Below are 11,921 nucleotides of genomic sequence, written 5' to 3'. Positions count from 1 at the left end.
TTGATGTATGGATTTTGTGCCTAGGACTTGGCTTCCTTTATAGTTCTCCTGATCAACCCAGCAGCTCTCTGGTTTAAGTTGTTTTCTCAAATCTGAAGATATATTCTTATCATTTATGAATATAAATTTCTAACAAATGATGCAGTTTTACCATTATCTAATTATTTCAATTTTCAATTCATTTAATTATTTTATTTTATTTTGAGATCAACGAATTTCAAATTATTTCTAAGGGGTACATGGGTTGGGTTAGATTGTGGTGGTTTTTTGGACCCATCCGAAAATTTGGGTTGCTCAATGACAACCCAAATGATTCAAACATGGTCTCTAACACAACCCAACCCTCAAAATTTGGATTGTGCTCGGATCATTATTATTATTTTCTTCTTAATTTAAAATACTTAAATTTCTCTACAATACATCTAATAATTAAGATTTCATAAAACTAAATTCTTACATATCAAATATCTATAATATCCATTATAAACTCTATACAAAAACATTCTTAAAAGAAAAATTTAAAAGTTTCACAAATTCATCAATTCTAAAAGATATATATATATATATATATATATATATATATGATTTGAGTTTGGTTGGGTTGATCTAATTTTTTTTATTCAACTCTAGATCCAACCCAACCCAAGAAAAATAGAAAAAAAAAAAAAATTAATCCAACCAAACTCAAAAACAAAACTAATTCAACCTAACTCTTATAGTTTGGGTTGGGTAGTCCTTCGAGTTGTCGAGTCATTTGAACACTCCTATTATTTTTTGTCAAAGTCTTAAAGGTATATACCTTAATGACAATGATGAACTTATTTAACCATTAAACCTTAATATGAAGTTGAACACTTAACTAGAAGCATCTATTAAAAAATTAAGGCAGTTTGATTAGTATTTTGGCTCCATTTAGTAATAATTTTATTTTTTGTTTTTGGTTTATGAAAACTAAGCGTATTTCCTCTTAATTTCTTGCATGATTTGCATATTTTTTAAGTATAATAGTTAAGTTCTTAGCCAAATTTCAAAAACAAAAACAAAATTTTAAAAGCTATTTTTTTTCTTTCAAAATTTGACTTGGTTTTTCAAATTATGGGTAAAAAGTAGATAAAAATGAAAAATTTTTGGAGATGGAAGTAGTGTATATAAGCTTATTTTTCAAAATAAAAAACTTTAAACCAAATTATTATCAAACGAAGCACCAGTGGTTTGTTTTTTATTTTTATTTTTTTCCGTTTTTGGTTTTCTATTTTCTGAAAACAAAAATCATGTATGTTTGGTGGCTATTTTTTTGTATCTGTATTTCAAAAATAGAAAATCAATCTTGTTTAACAATAGTTTTTGAATTTTAGATTTAAGAAATATTAACTTACGAATTAGATATGAAATTGAATTTTATCTTTAATCAGTTTTTCTTTTAGTGGTAAGTTCAAAGATTTTGAAAAATGTTAAGTAAGTTGACTTATGAGACATAAAACTAAACATTTAAATATCTATTAGACACAAAAAAATTAAAATATTAAGATTCTATTAGATATTTGTTTAGCTCAATGACCAGATAGATAGAAACTTGAAAGTTTGTGGATTCAAATTGTACTTTTAACTTATCGTTATTAATAAATTTGTATATTGCATCAATCAATCTAAAATTACATGTATATGAACTTGTGCTTCCTAACCTAAAATCCTGTTTTATTTTTGGGTAGGGGGTGGGATGTTGTAAAGGAAATTACTAATCAATTCTTTTGCATTCAATATTCCATCACTTACTCAGTTTCAGCTTTTTAAAAAATGATGAAACAATTCAACAGATTTGGGATTAGGTTTTGTGGCAAGACATGTTGGAATGTTCTCTGGTTGTTCTATCCATAGTTCATGCTTGATTGTGATTGAATTTGCTTTAAGTTTCTTTGACAATTTAATCATTTGAGTTTCTCCCTTCACTTCTACAGTAACCTGCATAAAGTGAAATATAGACTTAATACCTGTAATTCCAACAAATTATGTGCATGTTTAATGATTAAAATAATTTTTGTTGTGTTTAAGATTACTTTGAAACATACCTTTAATCATTCAAAATCAATTCAATGTTTAATTTTACACTTTTAAATGCGTTGTTCATATTATTAAAATTGATTTTGAATGATTGAAGTATTTTATGCGTGATTTAAAAAAAAAATGATTTAAACTATTTTATAATCACGTCCAAACATGTACTAAGTTGCACAAGATAATAATCTAATGCACAAGAAAATTTCTAATTGCAGTTTGATTGTTTTGCAATCTTGAAATGGTAATTAGGTAGAAAAATCTAAACATTCAGCACAATACGACGTTGAATATTTATAATGTAATACAAGAAAGTGAAACATTCTTGAATATTGAAACACTAAAAAAATTTAATTTATTTATATAGATTAAATTCATAGTTAGAAAACTTCAAATTGAATTGAAACCATCAAACTAGATGATGTTTCATGTACAAATTTAACATATTTGAAAGTTAAATTTGTGGTTTCTTCAACTTAAATGAGTTATCTTTTGTTTTGGTCAAACAACAACTCAATTGAGTTAATTTGACAAATGTTACAATTTTGTATTTATTTGATTTGATTTTTTATTTTGGAGAGTTGCTAAGTTCCAAAGATAATTGTTTGGCCTGCTCTTGAATAACTTGGTCTTCTTCTTATAGTTGGCCTATCAAGGGAATGCCTTTTCTCAAATTGAGACACAATTTATTTCTCATACGGGAGGTTTTCTCACACACTTGGCGATCTATGTTAGCAAAGGATATCTGGGTAGAATATGAAGATTGTAGCTCATTGAAGTTATCTACCCTCTTAAGATAGTTACTCATGAACTCTTAAAGAGGAGCCAAATTGTTTGCATGGATCTTGAAAATGCCAAAAAATACTTTTGTCACTTCTGGTTTAAGCCTTGGGATGTGTTCAAAAAGAATATGAGCAATCATATCATGAATATCCTCCCGTATAGATAAAGTGGCTATCTGATAAAAGTTTGAACCTTTGCTTCGCCAGAATATAGAGATGCTTTAAGGTTTGTAGTGATCAGTTTTCTGTAAGTACATTAGTCTGGCTAAAAAATCTCGAGGAGACCAGCAAAGTGTTGGGCTTTCTCCATTAAGAACACTTTGAAGCAACCGTCTTCTTTGGTTGGAGGGTTCAAAACTTCCACGCTTTCCTCGACTATGTTTCTCTTATCGTGTCGAATATCTTTTGAAATTGCAGAAAGTCGTGAGGATTTTTTAGCTGGTTCAACTACCGGTGCTTCAGAAGTATCAACTTTCTCAATGGATGAATCCAAAGCAAAAGGCCTGTTAAAAATTCATCGCTATGTTGCCCCGCAAGCTCATGAAGATGATTGCTCAAAGGGACTGTAAAAATAAACAAATAAATAATTTATCTGCTAAAAAGAGAAATAATATATATATATATAGAAAGAGAAAAGGGATACGAACTAGGGGTATAGCAATGCTAGGAGCTGCTGAAGTACTTTGAACTCCTTCAAAAAAGTCATCAACGGATATCTTTGCTTCTTTAAGGAACTTTTCCAATGATGATCACTTGTGCTACTATAACCTTCTTCTCTATGAGCTGCAATATCTTTCTAAAGACTGGGAGCCGATGCTTTAATTAAACGAATTTGTTTACCACCTAAGTTACTCCCTTTGTTCTTGGGTAGCTTAGGTTGCGATGTAGGAATAACACTACTTGCTAAATGATGTCTATTGTCCTCAAAATAAGCCCCACGCTTCGCCAGTCACTAATTTCTATAGTGTGGTGTAACATGGTTGCATGGCACCAACATGCGAGCTGGCAGAATTGAAGGAAACTCACTGAGGAGAGTATCCTTTGAATGGAAGCAAGATCGACCCAATGTCCATTTTTCATTGAATTTGAGTTTTACAGTAAAACAAGAACAAGATATGCATTTATATAAATTATAGCATGCAATAAATAAAGGAAAACTTAGGGTTTCAGAAACCCTTACCTGAAGAACACTTTCTTCAAGAATCCCTTGAACAAATCACGAACGGATCTCTTTCTCCAAATGGGACACCACCACTTTAGAACTCTCTGTATTCTCTTGGGACAAAAGATTCAAGCAAAAGTCGTGGCTTTGCTTGAATCCTTGGAAGAGGGAAGGGAGATGGAGAGGAGGAGAGAGACTTTTTCGGGCTTTTCTTGAATCCTTGGAAGAGGGAAGGGAGATGGAGAGGAGGAGAGAGACTTTTTCGGGCTTTTCTTGAATCCTTGGAAGAGGGAAGGGAGATGGAGAGGAGGAGAGAGACTTTTTCGGGCTTTTCTTGAATCCTTGGAAGAGGGAAGGGAGATGAAGAGGAGGAGAGAGAATTTTTCAGAGAATTATTCTCTTCAATATGTTTCTTTTTGGAGAGAACCTTTCTCATAGTCATCTAAGGAGAAAGATGATTCCAACAACAACCATCATTTTCACCCATGTACTTGGTTGAGATAAATTAGGGGGAAGGAGTTGTAACTCATTCCCTTTAATTAATTAGTATTAATTTAATAAAATTAAATTAATAATAATTGTACATATAATAACAACCTTATTATATGTATATAAACTATATGTTATATCCCATATAACACATAATCTATAATTACATATTGTATCATATACAATATAACCTATAGATGTATTTTCTCTCAACCACACATGACATTTAATATAAATCACATTTATATTAAATTCACTTATATGAATCTCATTCATATAATTAATATTTGAATCATATTCAAATATTTAATTCCTCTCAAACTTATTTACGGTATTTAATATAAAACATATTTATATTAAATTTAATTAAATGAATCTTATTCATATAATTAGTATTTGAATCATATTCAAATTCCTCTCATATTACCTTATAGTATAATGTATAAAATACGTTATATTAATTATATCACATATATAATTTATTAATCAATTATATCATAGATAATTAATTCCCTAAATTAATTTGAACACTTCAAATTAATCCGAGAAATACTTCTCAATTAAATCCTTATTGAGTTACAGAGGGGACCTTATAGACCTGTAGATTGAAGCTCCATTGGTAATTGGATAATTAATTAAACTCTTTAATTAATTTACCCAACATCCATTAACTACTGGTCATTCCACTAAAGACCGACAACTGCACTCTTCGCACTATAGATCAATTTATGTGTCCACTGGATATAACCAGTTAACAATGCACCTTTCACAAATTGCTCGTAAGTACAACTGGATCAAAATTACCATTTTACCCCCTGTAGTTACATCTAACTCCCTAAGTACCAATAAACCCTCTAATGAACAATAAATTATAGTCCCACTATGACCAAGTCTCTCTCAGGCCAGGAGAGGGTGTGGCCACTATGTTCAAGACCCGGAATCAGCCCTTAAAGAAACAATTTATCTACTTGCCCCTACATTGGGGAAAGAGTAAATTTCGTCTCGTGTAGCTGCTCCTAGCTCCCTAGTCAGACGAATTTCCAAAATGGTAGGCTTTTTGAGTTGGTAATCTGATCGCTCTCACCGTACAAATAAAAGGTCTATATTATATGGATATAGGAGGAAAACCTTATCCTGGTAATACTACGAATGTGGCCTGCTTTTTGGAATAGTTACAAGTGTTGTGACTTGTCACAGATGGTCTGATCCTGATCATTTGTGTAAGGGACATGCGAGCGGGGGCGTCCTGCACAAATAGTTTGTATAAGACCTGACCACGCAGTGTTAACGTCTCGTTAAATAACACTGTTCATGACAGAGACTTCACTTCACTAGGATGATCATAGGTAATATGACCTCAATCCTGAGTGAGTTAGGAACTCCTGCCATTGAGGGACGTCCTTTGATTTGCATAAGTGCGAGTGGCCAGGCCGTTGACTCAAACCTACCACTTTAGGGATTCGTCGGATTTAGGATTTGGGAACTTAGCTACACAAGATGGAATTCACTCCTTCCCTGAAGTAGGGGTAAGTAGATAAATAGCTCCCTTAAGGGCTGATCCCAGGACTTGAACGATGTGGCGCCACACACCTTCTTATGGCTCGAGAGTTGTTCATACATAATATGACTATGTTGTATTGTTCATTAGAGGAATCAGTGGTACTTAAGGAGTGAGATGTAACTACAGGGGAAAAAGAGTAATTTGGTCCAACTGTACTTATGAGCATCTGTAAAGGATTATCATACTCATGATTGGTTATATCTGATGGACACATTAATATATTTGTGGTAAGAAGAGTTCAGCTGCCGGTCTTTAGTGGAATGCCTGGCAGTTAACAGATGGTGGATCTCGTGGCTAAAGAGTTTAGTTAGCTATTCACATACCGTTGGAGCTTCGAGCCATAGGTTCATAAGGTCCCCTTGGTAGCTTGGATAAAAGTTGAGAATAAGTTTTTGGGATAGTTTGAAATGTTCAAATTGACAAGAGGCAGTTCAACTATATATGATATAGTTGAACTGGTTAATAATATATGATATGATTGACTAAATGTATGAGATACATTAATTTGGAGGAAATTGGATATAAATATGATTTCTATCAAATAGAGGAGAATACACTATGGTTGATATATGATATAAAACTATAGGTTATGAATATAATATGATTATATTTATTAATTTATTAATTGGACAGTTATGAGATAATTGCCCGACGTTTTCTCTGAATTCATGCGTTAGTGGGAAGTTCAATTCAGTTTTAGTAACTGAAGAATAAAATGAAAATGGTTTTCATTTTGCAAGATATACACATAATTGCTCACTGTGTGATTAGCAATTGATCGCACAGTACTTGAGAGCCTATACGATAGCGCATCACATTTGCTAAATGATTGCACACCTGCGCGCACTTTCTCTAAACGATCGCTTACCATTTCCTAGATGATCGCTTAGCGTCTGAGCTGAACTAAACGATCGTATAGACGATCACGTAGCTTTTCTTAAATGATCGTGTACCTCACCTAAACGATCAAACATACCGACTATAAGATAGTCGTTCACTTCTCCCTTTGCTTGATCTTTTGTACACAATAGTCTATCCTCCTCACCTCTTCCAAATCCGAACAAATCCCACCCTTTGGATTGTCACTCCGAGAATACTAAGGGCTCCAAGTGGTGGTGTCGTCCCCGTTCCCTGGTGTTCGTGCGAAGCCGCTCATGGTAGACAACGGGAAAGTTGCTGAACGATTGCCTGACGTTTGAGCAAGAGCGAGAAGAGTTCGTTCGCGGAGAGAGCGAGATTTCAAGTGAAGAAAGTCTTCAATTGGTATGTTCTCTCGGTCTCTTGTTTATTCATCCTTTAAGCATGCCAGTAATTTAGTGTTGTTAATGTATATCTGTATGTGTGGATGTATATGTGGAAATTTTGCCACAATGAATTGGAAAGATCTGTTTCCACTCATAAGTACTCTTGATTGAGAGTTCCTTCAATTGGTATCAAAGCCAAGTTTTTGATATTCCAAATTCATTGCTACAAAGAATTGTATTTGTATTCTCGGTGGGTGAAGCATGTGTTGGGGTTGATGCCCTAAAGTGTCCTGTAGTTTGTAAACAGTTTGTACGAACGCTTGTGATGTATAATATATGATATTTTACTTCACTTCTTGATTTTGCTCATTTGAATGTTTTATTTTCTTTACCACAAACTAGTAAACTAAAATCCCTAGTTATCTTTATGTGACTTAAGCATGTATGTGGTGACATACAAGTGGACCATGTCTTAAGGGACAACCAAAATGGTCTGTAGTATATGGATATAGGAGGGAAACCTTATCCTGGTAATGCTATGAATGTAGCCTGCTTTGTGGAATAGTTACAAGTGGTGTGACTTATCACAGATGGTCTGTCCTGATCATTCGCGTAGGGGACATGCGAGTGGGGGCGTCCTATACAAAGAGTTTTTATAAGACCTGACCATGAAGTGTTCATATCTCGTTATATAACATCGTTCATGACAGAGACTTCACTTCACTAGGATGACCATAGGTAACATGACCTCAATCCTGAGTGAGTTGGAAACTCCTGCCATTGAGGGCGGTTCTTTAATTTGCATGGGTAAGTAGATAGATAGATAACTCCCTTAAAGGCCGATTCCAAGACTTGAATGATGTGGCGCCACACACCTTCTCATGGCCCGAAAGGTGTTCACACATAGTTGGACTATGTTGTATTGTTCATTAGAGGGATCAGTGGTACTTAAGGAGTGAGATGTAACTATAGGGGCAAAACGGGAATTTGGCCCAAGTGTACTTACAAGCATCTGTGAAGGGTTATCGTACTCATGATTGGGTATATCCAATAGACACAGAAATATATTTGTGGTAAGAAGAGTTCAGCTTCCGGTCTTTAGTGGAATACTTGGCAGTTAACGGATGGTGGATCTCGTGGCTAAAGAGTTTAATCAGCTATTCAAGTACCGTTGGAGCTTCGAGCCATAGGTCCATAAGGTCCCCTTGGTAGCTTGGATAAAAGTTGAGAATCAATTTTTGGGTCAGTTTGAAATGTTTAAATTGACAAGAGCGAGTTTGATTATATATGATATAATTGAATTGGTTAATTATATATGATATAATTGACTAAATGTATGAGATACATTATTTTGGAGGAAATTGGATATGAATATAATTTATATCAAGTAGAGGAGAAAACACTATAGTTAACATATGATATAAAACTATAGGTTAAGAATATAATATGATTATATTCATTATTTAATTAATTAGCCGGGTATCAGATAATTGGTCGAGTTTTTCTCTGAATTCGTGTGAAAGTGGAAAGTTCGTTGTAATTGAAAAATAAAAATGAACATTGTTTTCATTTTGCAAGATATCCGAAATTGCTCACGGTGTGAAACCCTTTGATCGCTTAGTGTTGAGAGCCTATACGATAGTATCCGTTTCCTAAACGATCGCACACCTGCCTAGCTAAACGATCACCCACGATTATCTAGACAATCGCGTAGCGCGCTAAGCGGAACTAAACGACCGCTTACTTTTTGATAGATGTTCACTTAGTGTTACCCCTGACCTAAACGACCAAGCATCCGACTATACAATAGTCTCCTCTCCCACTTACTTGTTCGTAGTACACGATTAGTCTTTCCTCCTCCCTCTACCAATTCCATCAAAGTCAACCCTTTGGATTCTCACTCCGAGAATACTGAGAGCTTCGAGTGGTGGTGTCGTCCCCAGTTGTTTCTTGTTCGTGCGCTGCTGAGTATAGACGATCGTGGTGCTGTTAGGGGATTGCTTGCTGGACGAGTAGGGACGAGACAAGTTCATTCATGTTGGATCGAGTTTTAGTGAAGACAGTCTTCAACTGGTACGTTCTCTCGATCTTTTGTATTTATTATTAAAGCATACCAGTAATTAGTGTTTACAATGCATATCTGTATGTTATAATGTTTGTGTGGAAATTCTATCACAACGAAATTGGAAAGATTCGCTTCCACTCATAGGTACTCTTGTATAAGAGTTTCGTCAGCATGTCTACTCTCTGTTTTAATTGTTAATTCGTTTGTGGATGTGTGAATTGATGGAGTTTTCTAGGATGAAACCTTGGTTTGTTAAATTCTTTTACATTTCCAGTTAATTGTAAAGGCCCCTACATTTTTGGGCATAATTAATTGCTATCGAGTTTGTATTCAAAGTAAGTTTGAGTTTTGAGTCGTTTATGAGAAGCTTCGGAGCAAGGGTTACTGTTCTTCGAGGAAGAAGATGATCAAGTGTTGGCCGGGTCATGTAAACGATGAGGTAGACGATCGCTAAGTATAAATAAAATAAAGTCAAGAAATTCAAGAATCGAATCACGCTCTATAGGATTTGAACCTACGACATAAGTCAAAGAATCATCAATAACATCGTATAGTATCGGATATTCAGTTGTCGTTTAAGGCGTGTGCACTAGACGATCATATAGCTCAACAAGTCTCATCGCTTATTTACTGACTATACGATCGCGGAGTAAAAGGCGTGGTCAATCGTTTACCTATCGCATGTTAAGCGATTGTTTAGACGATCAGGCTTTGCAGCCTCGTTGTCGTCTAAGCGATCGTTTAGCATTCACGCGATCGTCTAGTGTGCGTTGCATGATCGTTTACCTGGAGGCATTTACTAAACGATGGAGCTTCACCTGGCGGTTCAAGATCCGATTCGCCTGTGAACCGGTTTGCTCGATGGGAAAATGTAATAGGTAGAATTTTTCATTCCAGTTTAGAGTTGGTTCATCCTAGTCCATTAATTTTTGGTTTAATACATGAAATGTATGGTTTATTTTATATGTCATATGGTACGCACATATAGAAAAATCCCACCTTAGATTATGCATTGGTCATGCATCATCTCTTTATTTTAAATGTTATGATTTAGAGAAGCATGATTTAAATTACGTAAGAGCATGCTCATGCATCATAATAAGAGTTATATTTATACATGCATAAAAAAAATTGACGTGCATCATCTTTATATTATAATTGTTATAGTATAAGGGTGTATGAAAAGCATGTTTGCTTGGTTATTACATGTATATAAATTTTATGTATAGTAATGACCAGACATTGCATGAAGCATGACACATAGGTTATTTTATAAACATTATAAATACCTTGTTGTGTGGCAATGTGTTTTAGTTGTTTCTTTTTAAAGGTTAAAGAGAAATTAGAACTAAAAGCAACAAAAAAGACATGCATGCATACTTAGGTTTAATTCATGGTTTCAAAATGTTTAAAACTTGAATGACATAGACCAAAGATCATGGTTCTATATGATTAGCAGCCCTTAGGCTTTAATCTTTTAATCAGTTTACTAGGATTAAATAGACTAATAAAAGGTTAAAGTGTAACAAATCTATCTATAAGGGACCTTTTGTCTAAGGCGGGTTCTGTCTAGGTTGAGGTATTTAAACTGACGGAAACGTAGCACCCTTACCTGGGAACCTACCTAGAAAAGTGAATTAGATAGATTTGATGCATGCATGCAAGTTAAGGACAATACATTAAAGTGTTTAAATATGACTTCTTGAACTTGTTTTATTTCATAAACAAAAGTTGTTTATGAGCGGACTTAATAAATGACTTAGACTAAAATCAGTGGTCGGATTGTCTAGGTTAATGAACCCCTAGGTAGAACATTCAGTGGGAGGTACGTGGGGCATATGATGCTTCATTTAAACCTTTCACGTTTCTCCCTTATAGTCCACATGGTGAGATCTACCCTCAACCTCGTGGCACTCTGGGAGTGTCCCCCTAAAGGATGGTGTTTAAGTAGGTCAATATCAAGGTGAATGGAGAGAATATTCATAGTAAGAGGGAGCTGGACGTGTGACAACATATCCCACAATCTCTCTCATTGGATTGAATAAAGCTTCTATGCATCACCTCGTGGCACCCTGGGAATGTCCCCCTATAGGATGGCAATTTTGTGCGTTTCTTTATTTGATCTCCTATAAGAAGATAAGGTTACTTAGTCTTTTCTCCCAATCTGCTTCTTCTCTACGATGGGGCTCATTAGGGCGGGACTTTGGCACCGAAAACAAGGGGTCACACTTACGCGAAATTGTTAAGAGTTAACAGTTCTAGACCAAATAAATGGTGGCTATTAGGTTCCATTCCAAGAGTTGGTTCCGTCTGATGGTTGAGAATGTCTCATCCCAGTGAAGGGGCATCTAATCACCCCACTAGTGATGTTTGTCCTACCTCGTCGGGGTATCATTGCAAAATAGAAGTCTTGTCACTTAGGGTACTTGAAAACTGTTTTGCTAAAACTAATTGGTTAAAAAATGTGGTTTAGCAAAGTCTTATAAAAGTTTGTTCGTTTTTCAGCAACATTTTTTAAAATGGCTACAGCCACAATAACTTTGTTTAGTGCCGAAAAACTTACTTG

The sequence above is a fragment of the Benincasa hispida genome, chromosome 9 (genome assembly GCF_027475165.1).
Source record: "Benincasa hispida cultivar pf3 chromosome 9, pf3_genome.v1.1, whole genome shotgun sequence".
NCBI lineage: Eukaryota > Viridiplantae > Streptophyta > Magnoliopsida > Cucurbitales > Cucurbitaceae > Benincasa > Benincasa hispida.
This window is presented reverse-complemented; position numbering follows the sequence as displayed.